We start from the raw sequence: 13,435 nt of genomic DNA, 5'->3' as shown, positions 1-13,435 counted from the left end.
TTAATGGTTTTAATGAACTCCATAACTTGTCCTCAAGTTATGGAAAGTGAAGAGTTTTTCTTTTTAAAGTGTCATTAAGTCCCATACGTTATGAAAATAGAAGAGTCTCTATTTTTAATGTCATCATTAAATGATTTAATGTCTTCCATAACTTGTCCTCAAGTTATGGAACTTGAATTTTTTTTCCATTAAACCTTAATTAAACTCGTAAGTTATGAAAAAGCCAAGAGTTTTGAAAGGTTTCAAAACTTGTCCTCAAGTTTTGGAATTTGTAAAGTTACCCCCCATGTATACTTTAATTCCAAACTAGCCCTTAGAATTTTAAAAGTTAAAATTCAACCCTTATACTTTATAATATTATAAGTTAATAATATATATATATATATATATATATATATATATATATATATATATATATATATATATGTATGTATGTATAAGAGTAAAGTCAGTCTTACCGTTAGTAGGCCTCATTCACGAAGCCGGTCTATAAGGGGGGTATAAGGTTACTGCCTATAAAATGGCAGTTTAATGGGTGTCCACTCTCACCCACCGCTTCCTTGACCGGTGGAGGGTCGTTAGCCGAACAGGTAGGACAAGGACTATAGTTCTCCTTTCATTAAAAGTATTAATGATAAATACTAAGTAACTAAACCTTATATAAATACCCAATCTTAGTTACTTAGGAAAATGTGAATAAGGTGCTAATCCATGAAATTACACTTTGCACTTTGTTTAAGTCGGTTAGTGGAGAGTGTGTGGTTAACCGACACACTAACTCGTATTTAACAAGGTAGGAAAAGAGTAACTTAATGTTTATCATAGTATCGATGGAGCGTGTGTGGTTAACCGGCACATCGATTGAGGGGTAAACACTTAAGGGTACCAAGTAGTTTGCATGGTTACTTCACACCTTGTTTTGTGATCCTCGGCATCACAGTCACAAAACCTGAAGGGCACACTCGAGATTGAAACATGCCATTGAAAAGTTCAATGAATCTCAAAAGATCTAGGAGTTTCAAATCCAATTAAAACCTAATAAATTATTTTGTTTTTCATGGTGGAAATTGGTGAATTGTCATTCACCTACCTTCAAATATTCTATAGCTTGGATTACGGCATCCCTCTTCCAAGTTATAAAATAGTTTGTTGGGTCCTAGCCTTAATATTTCATATTGGGTGTTATATTAAGGACTTTAAATCAACTATCTTGAATATCTCCCAAAAGATGTCTAGTTCAGACCTCTATGATCTTCCCAAATATCTTGGAACTTCACTTCCTCCACCTCCTCCAATTATTCTCCCTAACCCACAAGTTCAAGGTCACTCAAGCCCTATTGGCAAGGCAAGGTCTAGGTGTGATCACATCTTGGAGATGAAGTCACATACTGACAAGCCGGGAGAGTTGGGTGTCAAAGTCTTAAGAAAGTTAGTGGTTCAATCACTTTCTAAGTCACATAGTGAGTTCCTTGGGACTCCTATGAAACAGACTATGACAAGACCCTTAATGATCTTATCTAGTTGCTTTGTGCTGCTAAATCCGAAATGATTTAGTGTACTAGTAAAGCAAATTTGATTAGGAGATCAACTTCCCAAAACTTTATGGACAGGGACAATAGTGACACAGGAAATCCAGAAAAGCATTCTCTTCCTAATGGAAAGAGATCGGCCATAGTCAACTCGGTTGACCAAATGGTAAAGAGAAAGGCTAAGTCTGAGATAGTCCCATGTACTATTACCTAAGGGTACATATGGTCCTATTGCCAAAAGGAAAGGGCATTGGTTGCGAAGCTGTCAATTTTACCTGAAAGATCATAAGGCTAGTAAAGTCAATAAGTTTGACTCTATTTCAGGTAAGGTCCACTATCTAACTCCGTTAAGTTTCTATTCTGAGATTCTTATTACAAGATGTGACTGGGTCACATGTTGATGTTTAAGAATCAAAGGAAAAGTGAAGGAAACTTAAAGAAAGAGTATGTTGAATCTGATCGCGAAGATGGATTTCTATCGCTTGATTGAAGATTGGATTCTTGAGCTACTCTTAGGAGTTATGATAGATTGCTAGGAAACAAGTAATAACATAGTTTTCATTTCAAGTTACATTGTAAGGAAAAAGTTTTTTCCGCATTTTAAAATAAATAAAAGTTTGTTTTACTTTATTTTTATCTCCTTACAATGACATTCATGAAAACTTGATGTTTGTATGTTTATAGCAATATTGGAAATATGAATTTGATTCGTTCATTTGTGGTAGTGTCTACATTTACCAAATAAGGAAAGATTCTTATCACCCAAGTTTCAATTGGACCAAAACTTGGAATCATGCAAGTTGTATAGTATGATGAATGAGAACTTTCGACCATTGGAAAAATTAAGACTAACTAGTTGTTCACATGGATGTGTAAGTCAAGAGAAGGACTAAGGGATCAAGTACACTTTCTTGTGCACTTGTCAAAGTCCACCACAAAAGATGGATAAGACTATTCGTCATGATTTACTAAGGTTTAGTAAATATGATTATACTTACAAGCTTAAGTATAATTCTGAAACATTGGAAAATTTTCAATGTATGATAGAACGAATAAGAAGAATCAAATTAGGCAGAAGGATAAAAGTTTCTCAAATATGAAAAGATGGGAGAATACTTTAATATCATGTTTTAAGGTCATCTTAATGATTTTGAGACCTTATCACAATTCATCCTCTAAGTACATTCTGATAGTTAAGAAATTTGAACTTTGGTAAGAAAGTCAATAAAGTATTGATTTCTAGAAGTTCAGTTGATTTCTGGGTACATGTCAAAGCTAGTGGGAGCATAAGTGTTATGCTAATAATCATCATGTTAGTGGAAGCATGATAATTATGATAAGTATTGCAAGTTAGCAATGTTAATTATAGAAAACAAAAGTTTCAATTCGTGAGGTTGCAGGGGTTGAAAAAGTAGTTTTGCTATAATTAAGGGAGAGGAAATTATACTTCATCTCAAATTTAAAATCTTAGATTGAGGTCTTAATCGTATTTAGTCAAGAATATATATGAATTTCATGTTGGGATGGGTCAACATAAGGAAATTCTATATTTGGGTTCATTATTTGCGTTCTAAAATTCGATTATGATTACGGCATCCCTTTTCATAATCTGAATTATGAGAACTTGGCAAATAGAAATGGAAATATTATAGCAAAAGACTGGTTTAGTCTTTATGTGAGACATCATGAATCGTGTCCCATATGCTTCGGATATAGGATCGATTACATGTGCTATATTCACTCTTTCTAAGTTTTTCCAAATGCCTGGGGCATGAAGAAGGGAAAAAGGTCTATAAATTGATATGACTAAAATGATTAAGCAATTGTTGAGGACAATCTAAGGTTTACCAAAGATTGGTTGCTCAAGGATAGTTGGAAGTATAATATTAATTCTGGAAGGACCATATTGACATAATCTGTAAGGAGGCAACTCTTGTTCAGAAGTGATAGTCAAAATGGAATATGGAAATGCTTCAAAGTCTTTGGAATACTCTGTAATGATTGTTGCCAAGTCTTTGTGAATTTGTGCATAATCATTACAAGAGGATCAATGCATATAAGTTTAGAATCTAACATATTTTAGTAAATGGCATGAACTTGGAATTCTTGCATTTGCAGTAAGATTTGGGACTGTGAAATGAGAATCATTGGAGTTATGTTCAATTGATCTATTTCACAACGTAAAGATCATAGACAAACATAGTATGCATACTTGGTGTGTGGCATGACTAGTGTTTAGAAAACATAGTGTACATGCTTGGAGCATGGGACAACTATTGTTTTAAATTCAAGAATAAAGTTGATAACTGAAACAGTATACAATGAATAATGTGTGATCATATGGTGATAAATAAAAGGTGTTTTATTTATGTTCATAGGTTTTGATACCATATTCGATTCAATTATTCTTGTGTTTCATTTTGCATGTTTTGACTTCCAGAATAAACTAGGTCATTGTTCTGGATGACTAAGTTATTCAAACCATCCACAGTCGGTCGTATGTTGGAAGTAGATATGAATTAAGACTGTCATGGGTTGGCTTGTAGAGGTCTAAGATGCTGGACAAAGGGCTACAACACTCATGAGTACTCATAAGTTCTGAGTATTGGATTCAACCTGCGCTCATTGGAATCACTTCATGTATTTTATCACGAGTGATCATGAGACGATAATATCTTATATTCTTCAAACCTAGAGATATGAGTTGTTACTATGAGTTGGTTATACATTGATTGCACGAAAATGCATTGGTAACTCAATGTTATAAAACGTGCCTTTGTGTATGATTCAAAAAGTAGTAGAACAAGCCATATGAGTCGAAGTTTATCCATTCCTTTTACCTTCAGGATAAAAGCGATATCTATGGGCCCCTCGATGATTTGGTGATGACAAACATAAGTGCTCGGCCGGGCCTGGACTGATTTGATTTGTTCAATTAGTCAGTCGTCATAAATAGGAAATCGGGAAACAACAAATGGATAGAGAGAATGATTATAATACATGTCTCAGTCCATATGATATCTAGAATGGAGGAATATATGATCCCTTATCTAATGGACATGTCATTTGATTTGTTTAGAGTTTGACAGCGGCTTTAAGAGCTACGATTGCTAGTCGGGATCTTGGAGTCATACTTGAATAATAGTTTTAGACTTATCCAAGTGGGAGACTATTGGATTAGGTGTCTAAGCCCATAACTATTATTGGTATGTATTCGACCTGAGAGTAGCATGGTCCATTTGGGTTGCATATCATCAGGACAATTTGTTAGGATGGACTTTTGAGAGAAGGTTATTTATGGTTTATTAATATATTATAAGTTATAATATATTAATATGAAATCATATGTTTTAATTAGTATCGATCAAGAATTAATTTGGAATTAATTTAGTGATCAAAAGAGACTAATTAAATCTATGGGGACTAATTATGATAATTAGTTATATTTATATGTGTTGGGCTTATGATCCATGTTGGACCAAGTTTATGTATGGATATATAAAGAGTTGGGCCACATGAACCATGGATCATAAAACCCATGGGTATGGATTATGGGTTATACCCATGACCCTTGGAATCCTATATATAAATAGGTTACTCCATAGCCAAAATCGCCACTTCTTTTCTTAGAGAAATATGGAGGTGTTTTGGTGCATGGAATTCTCTCTCAAGAGCCACCTTTGTCCTAGGTGTGTTGTGATTCCATTTGAGGCATTTCATACTATTGGTGCTAAGCTCTTAAGGCCAAATACATCAAGACTTCAAGCCACATAAAAGGTATGTTTCCCTAACTAGTATATTATATGGTTTATGTCAAATGCATGCTAGTTATAGGTTTAATGCCTTGGAAATCATTTGCATGTATAATTAGTGAAAACATAGATCCAAGGTATTTAGGGTTGTATGTGCACCATAGGATGTTGTATTATACCAAAACCCAACAAGAACAACGATGAAAGCACCTGCTATTGATGATGACAGATTGAGAAAACTCAATCAATCATGAAATGAAGGCATCAAGATTGTCGATGATCGTAATCTTGGATCTTTGATTGAGAAGTTGCACAACAGTGTGAGTAGAATGAAAGATGCGTCAAAATGCTTAGGGCAAAGAGGGTGGCGGGCTTTTCTAATTTTTTTGGCTTTCTTTTCCTGCTTGTAACTAGGTAACGCGCTTTCATTAAAATTATAAAGCGACACTTATAAAGGATGCACATTTAAGATACAGTGCCCTCCGTGTTTTTAATTTTCTTCTTATGACACTAATTTAAGGGCACGCAATAATGCGAACCTAAATCCTTAAATTTTCTGAAGAGATGACACTTTTTTTTAATGTCATTCTCATTTGCGTAACATAAATCAATGAGTGTCGTGGTTTGCGTGTCATAAAGGCAGTTTTTCTAGTAGTGTATCAATTCTATACGGTAACATGACAAACCTCAGGGTCTATAATGAGCTCATAACTGAACTGTGACGCAGCACCTCTATACCAGCACTACAAGGGCGTGCTAAAATTTCCACAACACTAACATGGGTGTGCTAAAAGTTCCAAATCAACGCTTTATTAACGTCGTGGAGTAAATAAAGAAGAAACGTCTTTGCCAAAATCGTCTCGTCGGGCGATGATTGTAGCTAGAAACAGTGGGCGGGATGTCTACCTGTATAGATCAGTATTGTCGATCTATACCTGGCGTTTCACGTTCCATACCGATTAACTGTTATAACGTAGTTTAACTAAGACATCTGATCTTAGTGTACACAATAACATAGCCCATAGCTTAGGAAATGATCTGAGCTCTTATGGCTGTAAAAAAAACAAACATAGCTCATATAGGAAGTCCCGTGTGTGTTGGATCGAAACAATGTGTCTAGGCATCCTAATCCTAAACTTTTCGATATAAGACTCTTAAATACTTATGATTCTTTGATGTTTAGGAATTATTTTTTTATTTAATTCTTTTAGTATTTGAGATTCGTAAGACTTAACAAATTTCCAAATTTCTATTGTCTGCTATGACAAAATTTGCGCAGCATAACGACTGCTTTTATAACGTTTTCCAGGTTTCAACCAATGTGAAACCAATAATTCTCATAATATTCGATAAGTTGTATAATTGATACGACATATAATTTATTGGGTAACGATTCTTAAAATCCGAGAATCAATTATGTTATCATATATGACGGATTTCTTATTACAATAAAAATAATTTATAATTTTATAATAATTATAAAAATAAAATATATCATTTATTTAAAATCATTTCTATGTGATGGTCGAGAGTATAATAATAATAATTTATTTTTGGTATATTTTCAATTAATTATTATGTATTTGTCAAATCTTCGTTTATCAACCGTTTAAGACAATGTACATTTCTTTTGTAGATAATTATGTTGAAAAATATATTTGTGTAACACCCGGTTCCCGGTAAGTATTTAAATTTAAGTAATTGCATGTTTTACACTGGGACTCGACTAGTTGGAGGCCCAACTCGTCGAGTAGACTGGATTATGGATGCGGGTTTTAAGTAACCTACTCGACGAGTCGGGAGCCCGACTCGACGAGTAGGGCTGCCTGGATGAAACCCTAATATTTAGGGTTTGCACCCTATTTAAATGGCTTATCTAGACTCATTTCAACCTCCATCGTCCCCCACAATCCAAAATAGTCCTAACTCGAAACCCTAAAGCCTTTTGAGTGTTCTTGATCCATTTTTGTGTGTTTAAAGTTGTTTGGAGCTTGAAGGAAGAAGTGGATGCTTGGGGGTTCTAGATGAAGCAAGTAGATCCAGAGGTTTTGCTCTATTTCTAGCTTATTCAAGGTAAAAAGCTTCAACCTTGACTTCTTATTTGTTAGATCTTCTTTGGGGCTTGAATCTTGTCATTTTTAGGGCATTCTAAGTCACCTTCGCGTTTAGAGCATAATTGTCACACTCCAAAACCAAGAACGGCAGAAATGTTCTGGGGCGGAGGACGTCATGTATAGTATCACAACACAGAAATATAGTAAACAAGCAAACAACATCATCCATTGCATTAATAATGTATTTTAATACATGTGTGTTCTGTACAGTTATAGACACCAAAAATATGAATCAAAATAAAAGATGAGTGTTGTAAATGCTCCATCTTCTCAAAAGCTGGCATCAGTACCTGTCTACTGATGACCTGTGAATACAAATTATTTTGAAAGAGTTTATCAGCATTAAAGCTGGTGAGTCCATAAGTATTTAGTGTCATGTTTTGTATGAACATGTTTGTAAGTATTCGGGTGTAATAGTACGTAAAATGTTTGTAGTGTTAGTTTGTATTTCCTCGAAAACCCTATGTTTTCCATTAAAAGCAGCCTTCTACTAAGGCATCAAGTGTAATGTATGTTTGTTCATTGTAGGAGTGCGTACCTTTCCCAAATGTGACTATTATTAGAAAGTATAGTTTTTACATTACTCTTTATGTGAGGAGATCACAAAGTAGATGTAAAGGGAAAATAATGAAGTATTATAGTGTAATAATATTATAATTATTATTGTACTAACTACCTTAATCCAATTGTTAATTAAGGTATAATGTGATATAGTTGTAACCATACTAATTGACTAGGGGAAATCACGACGCTGTAATACGTCGAACAGTAATGACATTTGTCACCCGAAGATCTGCACAACCCACTGTAGCTAGCAGTAAGGTGTAGGATTGTCAATCCATTATAGATCTATACACAAATTCACATTCTCCCTCCAGGAGATTCTGGATACAATACGAGCCATGACAGAGATGCCGTGCCCCGAAGTAGTGCCTCACATTTATTTCATAGTGTGTATATAGTGTATGTAATAGTGTAGTATAAGTCTTTCCTAATTCCCCATCATAGCGAGTTCTCTAGTGTAGTATATAGTATGTATGAATAGTATGTATTAGTGTATGTTCTCTCTGACCCTCATTATAGTGTGTTCAGTTGTATAGTGTAGTGTATTGTTTACAGTATATATTGACTCATGTATGTACTGACTCATTGTATGTTACATGGTACTAGAAGTAGTAAGTAGTGTATCACCAAACTATACTTATTATAGTTTACTAGTAAGATCATTTGTATAGCTGAGTGTATTAAAATAAGACAAGAAGTTTTTTTTATGTCTATACATATACACATGATATATAACTAAGGATCAAACGACACTCGGACAAACAATAGGGGACTCTAAGTCCACAACCAAGCAAGGAACATGAAATAGAGCGTATTATCAGTCCTAAGTCCTTCAACCCTTACTTAGATAACCATATATGTATTGGACATGATTTGACAGTATATAAGTTTAAAGAGTTTTGAAAGTAATGAATTGGAAACTGAAACTAAGTTTTGTAAAGAGTTTAACATGTAAAAGTGTTTGGAAATCGTTTTGAAGCAGTTTTGTTGACAAGACAGTTTAAAGCATAGTAAATCCATTGGCGTACTAGTCATTAATCACATGTGATTGATATAATATCTAGTATGATTCAACTTGTATTCTACCCCAAATAAAAGCATTTAAAACATATAAAAGGTTAATTAAGGGGGTATGAACTCACCTGTTAGTGAGTGATGCGACAATAGGATCGGTTTAGGAGGTTGAGTGTCAATTGTGGAATTTAGCACAAACGAATCCTATTAACCATATTATGACATATGTATGTATACAATTAGTGTCTGTAACAACTAATTATTGAATTGGGACCACCTTAGGGACTAGTAAACACTTATATTGCAGTGTTACAATCATATATGATTGTGTATAAGGGGTGTATGGCTATACAAGGGAGTGTATGGTCAAAATATACCATGTTGGTGTGTGTGCGGCCAGGATGTGTGTGCGGACGCACACTCCCCATGAAGTGTGCCAAAACGAATTTTAAGGCCTTAGGACTCATCTAGGAAGGTTTCTTACTTCATGCTCTAGCCTTATATGGAGTTTATTGCCTTTTTGGGACCTACAAAGGGTGTGTGCAGCCACTATGAAGGTGTGCGGCCGCACACCCTTCATGAAGATGATAAACTTGATTTTTTCAAGCATATCATCAAGTGTTCTTAACATATAACCAGGTATAACAAGTATATACACGTTATAGAGGCTTGAAAGAGGTGATTAGGGTCCAAAACTTAGTGTGTGTTCTTGGTGTTTTTGAAGATCTACACCAAAAACGTGTTTTCATGGATCTAAGTGGGGAAGAAGGCTAGTTAAGGTCATGTAATAGTTAATCAAGGGATGAATCGCTTACTTGTTTGAAGATTGGGGGGAAAAGTTGGATGATACTTGAGAGGATTTCGAGTTCTAGCTTTGAAGAAGTGGGAAAAGTGTTTAAAATGACTAAGTGTGGTATATATAGGTGAGAGGGTGTGGCTGGGATGGGTGTGCAGCCGCACACACCTGTGTGTGGCCGTATACTCAAGTGTGCGGCCGCACACTCCATGTTTTGTAGTGTTTGGCCCGATTTTGCTTGATGTGCATCATGTTATCCCATTTCTAGGTTCCTACCTTAATTGTACTAGGTTTAGAACACTCCAATAGTCCCCAAACAGTGTTAAAAGCTAGTAAAGCTAGTTTAACTTGGATTAAATTAGTCTTTTGTACAAGGAAGAAATTTCGGGTGGCCACAATAATGTAGAGTGTTAAATTCAGATCTGGAACCATTGAGGGTTCCCATGGCATAAAGGTGCCAACTTTGTTGCTATAAGAGTCCCATGCATCGTATAAACCTCTTTTTAGGACCATTTGAGCCAAATACCCCATGCATGAACGTCAAGTTTGTGACTTTAGGTGTAATATGGACCCTAGGAGGTAAGATCTATGTTCTGGATGCATTAAGACCGGCTGGAATTGGCTGAATAGTTTTGGACATGAAGGGACTCGGCGATTCGTTCATACGACTTGGCAAGTCAGGTCACATTTTTCCCCAAACCCCTTCTGATATCGAGTATTGGGTTGTGTTGGAAGAAGATTCAGCCTGTTGGATTCGTTATAGACCTAAAGATCAACGTACTCGTCGAGTTCAAGGATGAACTCAGCGAGTTCAAGGCAATGTCCCAACCATATGAAGACGAACTTGACGAGTTCAAGAAGAACTCGGCGAGTCAAGGACTAAACACTTTAACTCGGATGAAGATGAACTTAACGAGTTCAAGGATGAACTCGGCGAGTCAGTTGTAGAAGGTTCCGATCTTGTTGAAGGAGAACTCAACGAGTAGGGTCGAGGTTTTAGCATTCTAATGATTATGGAACTCGACGAGTTGTGGTGTCAACTCAGCGAGTTGAGTCAACTAGATGTTGACTTCGACCCAAAGGTTGACTTTGACTTTGACTTTGACTATAGTTGACCATGAAATGGTAATTAAGGAAGATTGTTATGTGTAGGAACTGAAAAGAGTTGATCCCGACAGCAAGGACAGTTCAGACACTTTACGATATTGAGGTGAGTTACCTTCAGTAGCGGTGGGTCTACGGCCACAATGCCGGCCCACTAGTAGGAGTTGTATGTTAGATGATTGTCTTTGTGATATTCATCTAGGTTTGCTGCTACCTGATATGTTTTATGTGCTAGCCTGATATGATGATATGTGTTAGTAGCAATGGGGGGAAAAGTCCCCGTGTCATGGTCATAAGGACCGATGGGTAGGTCGGTTTTAGTGAAGCTTAATGTGAGAAACCACATCTTGACGTCTTTTTGAGTTAAAACAAACCATCAGGGACGTTTTGTAGTATTTCAAACTAGATGGATGGTTTTTGAAATGATTTAAATCAAAAGGGATTATTTAAAATCTTGTAAAATAATTGGAAGGGTTGTTTTGCAATTTAACTAACACAAACTAGGGTTGTGTTGTAATAATTTAAACAAAAGAAAATAGTTTTTGTCTTTTATAGTTTATGGAGGGACTCGTTTTGATCAAGTATTACAAATGAGGGGTTGTTTGGTCACTTTAACAAAAAGAGGGGCTAATTTGCTATATATTTCACAAAAGGGTTGTTTTTGGCTTTTTAATATAAGTGGAGGGACTGATTTGAATCCAACAACCCAAACAATGGGGAATGAAAGGTCGTCGTTCTCATCGGATCACAATGAAGGGAATGAGCTGAGGCAACAATTGGGGAAACTCCAGTATGGCTGAGAGATCGCGGGGAGGGGTGGCGTCGATCTTTGACGATCTCCCCTTGGCCTTCTTGATTTCGTCTCCGACAACCTCAGATCAAGGAAGGTGAAGTAGTTGCAGTCGATGAGAGTTCCGGTGTGGCTGGGAAATCATGAGGAGGGGAAGGGAGTCGATCTGTGTCACTAGTACAAAAATGACCTACGGTCACACTTTCTGAACAACAGCCCGTGACACTTTTTACTAAAAGTGTGGCCAAAGGTCACTAAAAAAATTTAGAGACTGTTTTTAGATACATTTAAATTAGTTTGTGTGGCCATTATATAGATAATCAAAACTTTAACCACACCTAATTATACCAAATGTGACAAATATTAGTCACACTCGACCACTGACGCCATAAGTCACAATCAACCACATGTATCGTATCGATTAAGATTGTCATAGTTTTTTATGAGAGACAATAGATTAACGTATCGTGACATGAGTTAGTTCTATGTGTGTTTGTAACCTGGTGCCTATTTAGCCACATAATATATGGTCACACTAAATATTTGTGTGTCCATAGGGCGGTTCTGTACTAGTTGTACTTAGTTAACGCAAGAAATTAAAACAAGTTAGTATTGGTTACTTATGGTCATGTATCATTTATTATGTGTGTCAAAATATTATGAATTGAATTTAAGAAGAAACAAATATTGTGTGTGTTGGTACCATTTAGTTACGATTAAAGCTATTATATGTGTCTATATGTAAACATAGACACATATGTAATGTTTATTCTGGTTGTACTATTGTATTTGGAAGACTCTTAAATTTGACCATAATTATCTTTGATATCATTTGGCAGAATTAAAAATGAACAAAAAGTTCACTCATGGCATTTTACAAAAGTAAATTGCTTATTTTGCAATTAAAGGGTTGTATAAAATAATGAAAAAAATGAATTGCAGTTTTGTAAAGTTAGAAACAATTTCTGAAGAAAACAAAAAAATAAAATAAAAATAATAACAACAAAAACAAATAACAATATAGTTGTGTCGAATAAGAGCTATAAGAAAGGATCAAATTGCCCTTTTTGTCGTCTATTCTTTTAATTGCACCAGATCAGACACCATTAAAAATGAAAAGAATACAACTTATTTTAATATAATAGTATGATAAATAAATGAAAAGAATACAACTTTGTCTAACATTGCATAACGAAAGTACATTATTATAACATGTAGTTTATGTTATAACATGTCATCCACCATTATAGTAAAAAACTGAAAAAAATAACTTTGAGTTATAACAATATTACACCAGAATAGTTTGATGGTATAATATGGTAAAAAATATTAAGGAAAGCACATCATCATTTTTTGTCATTTTCTTATTCTCCACGTAACGCCAGGATGAAGGTTTGGCCTTTCCCTTCTACAAACAAAAATAAAGATCATTAAATGTTAAAAGAAGGAAAAATATTATCACTGCAAATGTAATTCATGACATTAAGAAACACATACCGTATGTATAACAATACCATGACAATCAGTACGGAAATAATCATTTTCCTTCTGCAACTCAGGTGTGTCTACACGTGGCAATATATTATCATTCTAAGGAACTATAGTACTAAATTCTTCATCTAAATCTTCATATGTATCTCTGTAATTTTTGGGAGGTGTATTGAACACAATAGATATTTTTTGATCGAGTGGGTCTGTGACATAAAATAATTGTTGTGCTTGTGAGGCCAATATGAAGGGATCACCTTTATGGCCTAATTATTTTAGTTCAA

Source organism: Lactuca sativa, chromosome 6, assembly GCF_002870075.4.
Source record: "Lactuca sativa cultivar Salinas chromosome 6, Lsat_Salinas_v11, whole genome shotgun sequence".
Taxonomy (NCBI): Eukaryota; Viridiplantae; Streptophyta; class Magnoliopsida; order Asterales; family Asteraceae; genus Lactuca; species Lactuca sativa.
The sequence above is the reverse complement of the archived record's forward strand: the minus strand, read 5'-3'. Positions refer to the sequence as shown.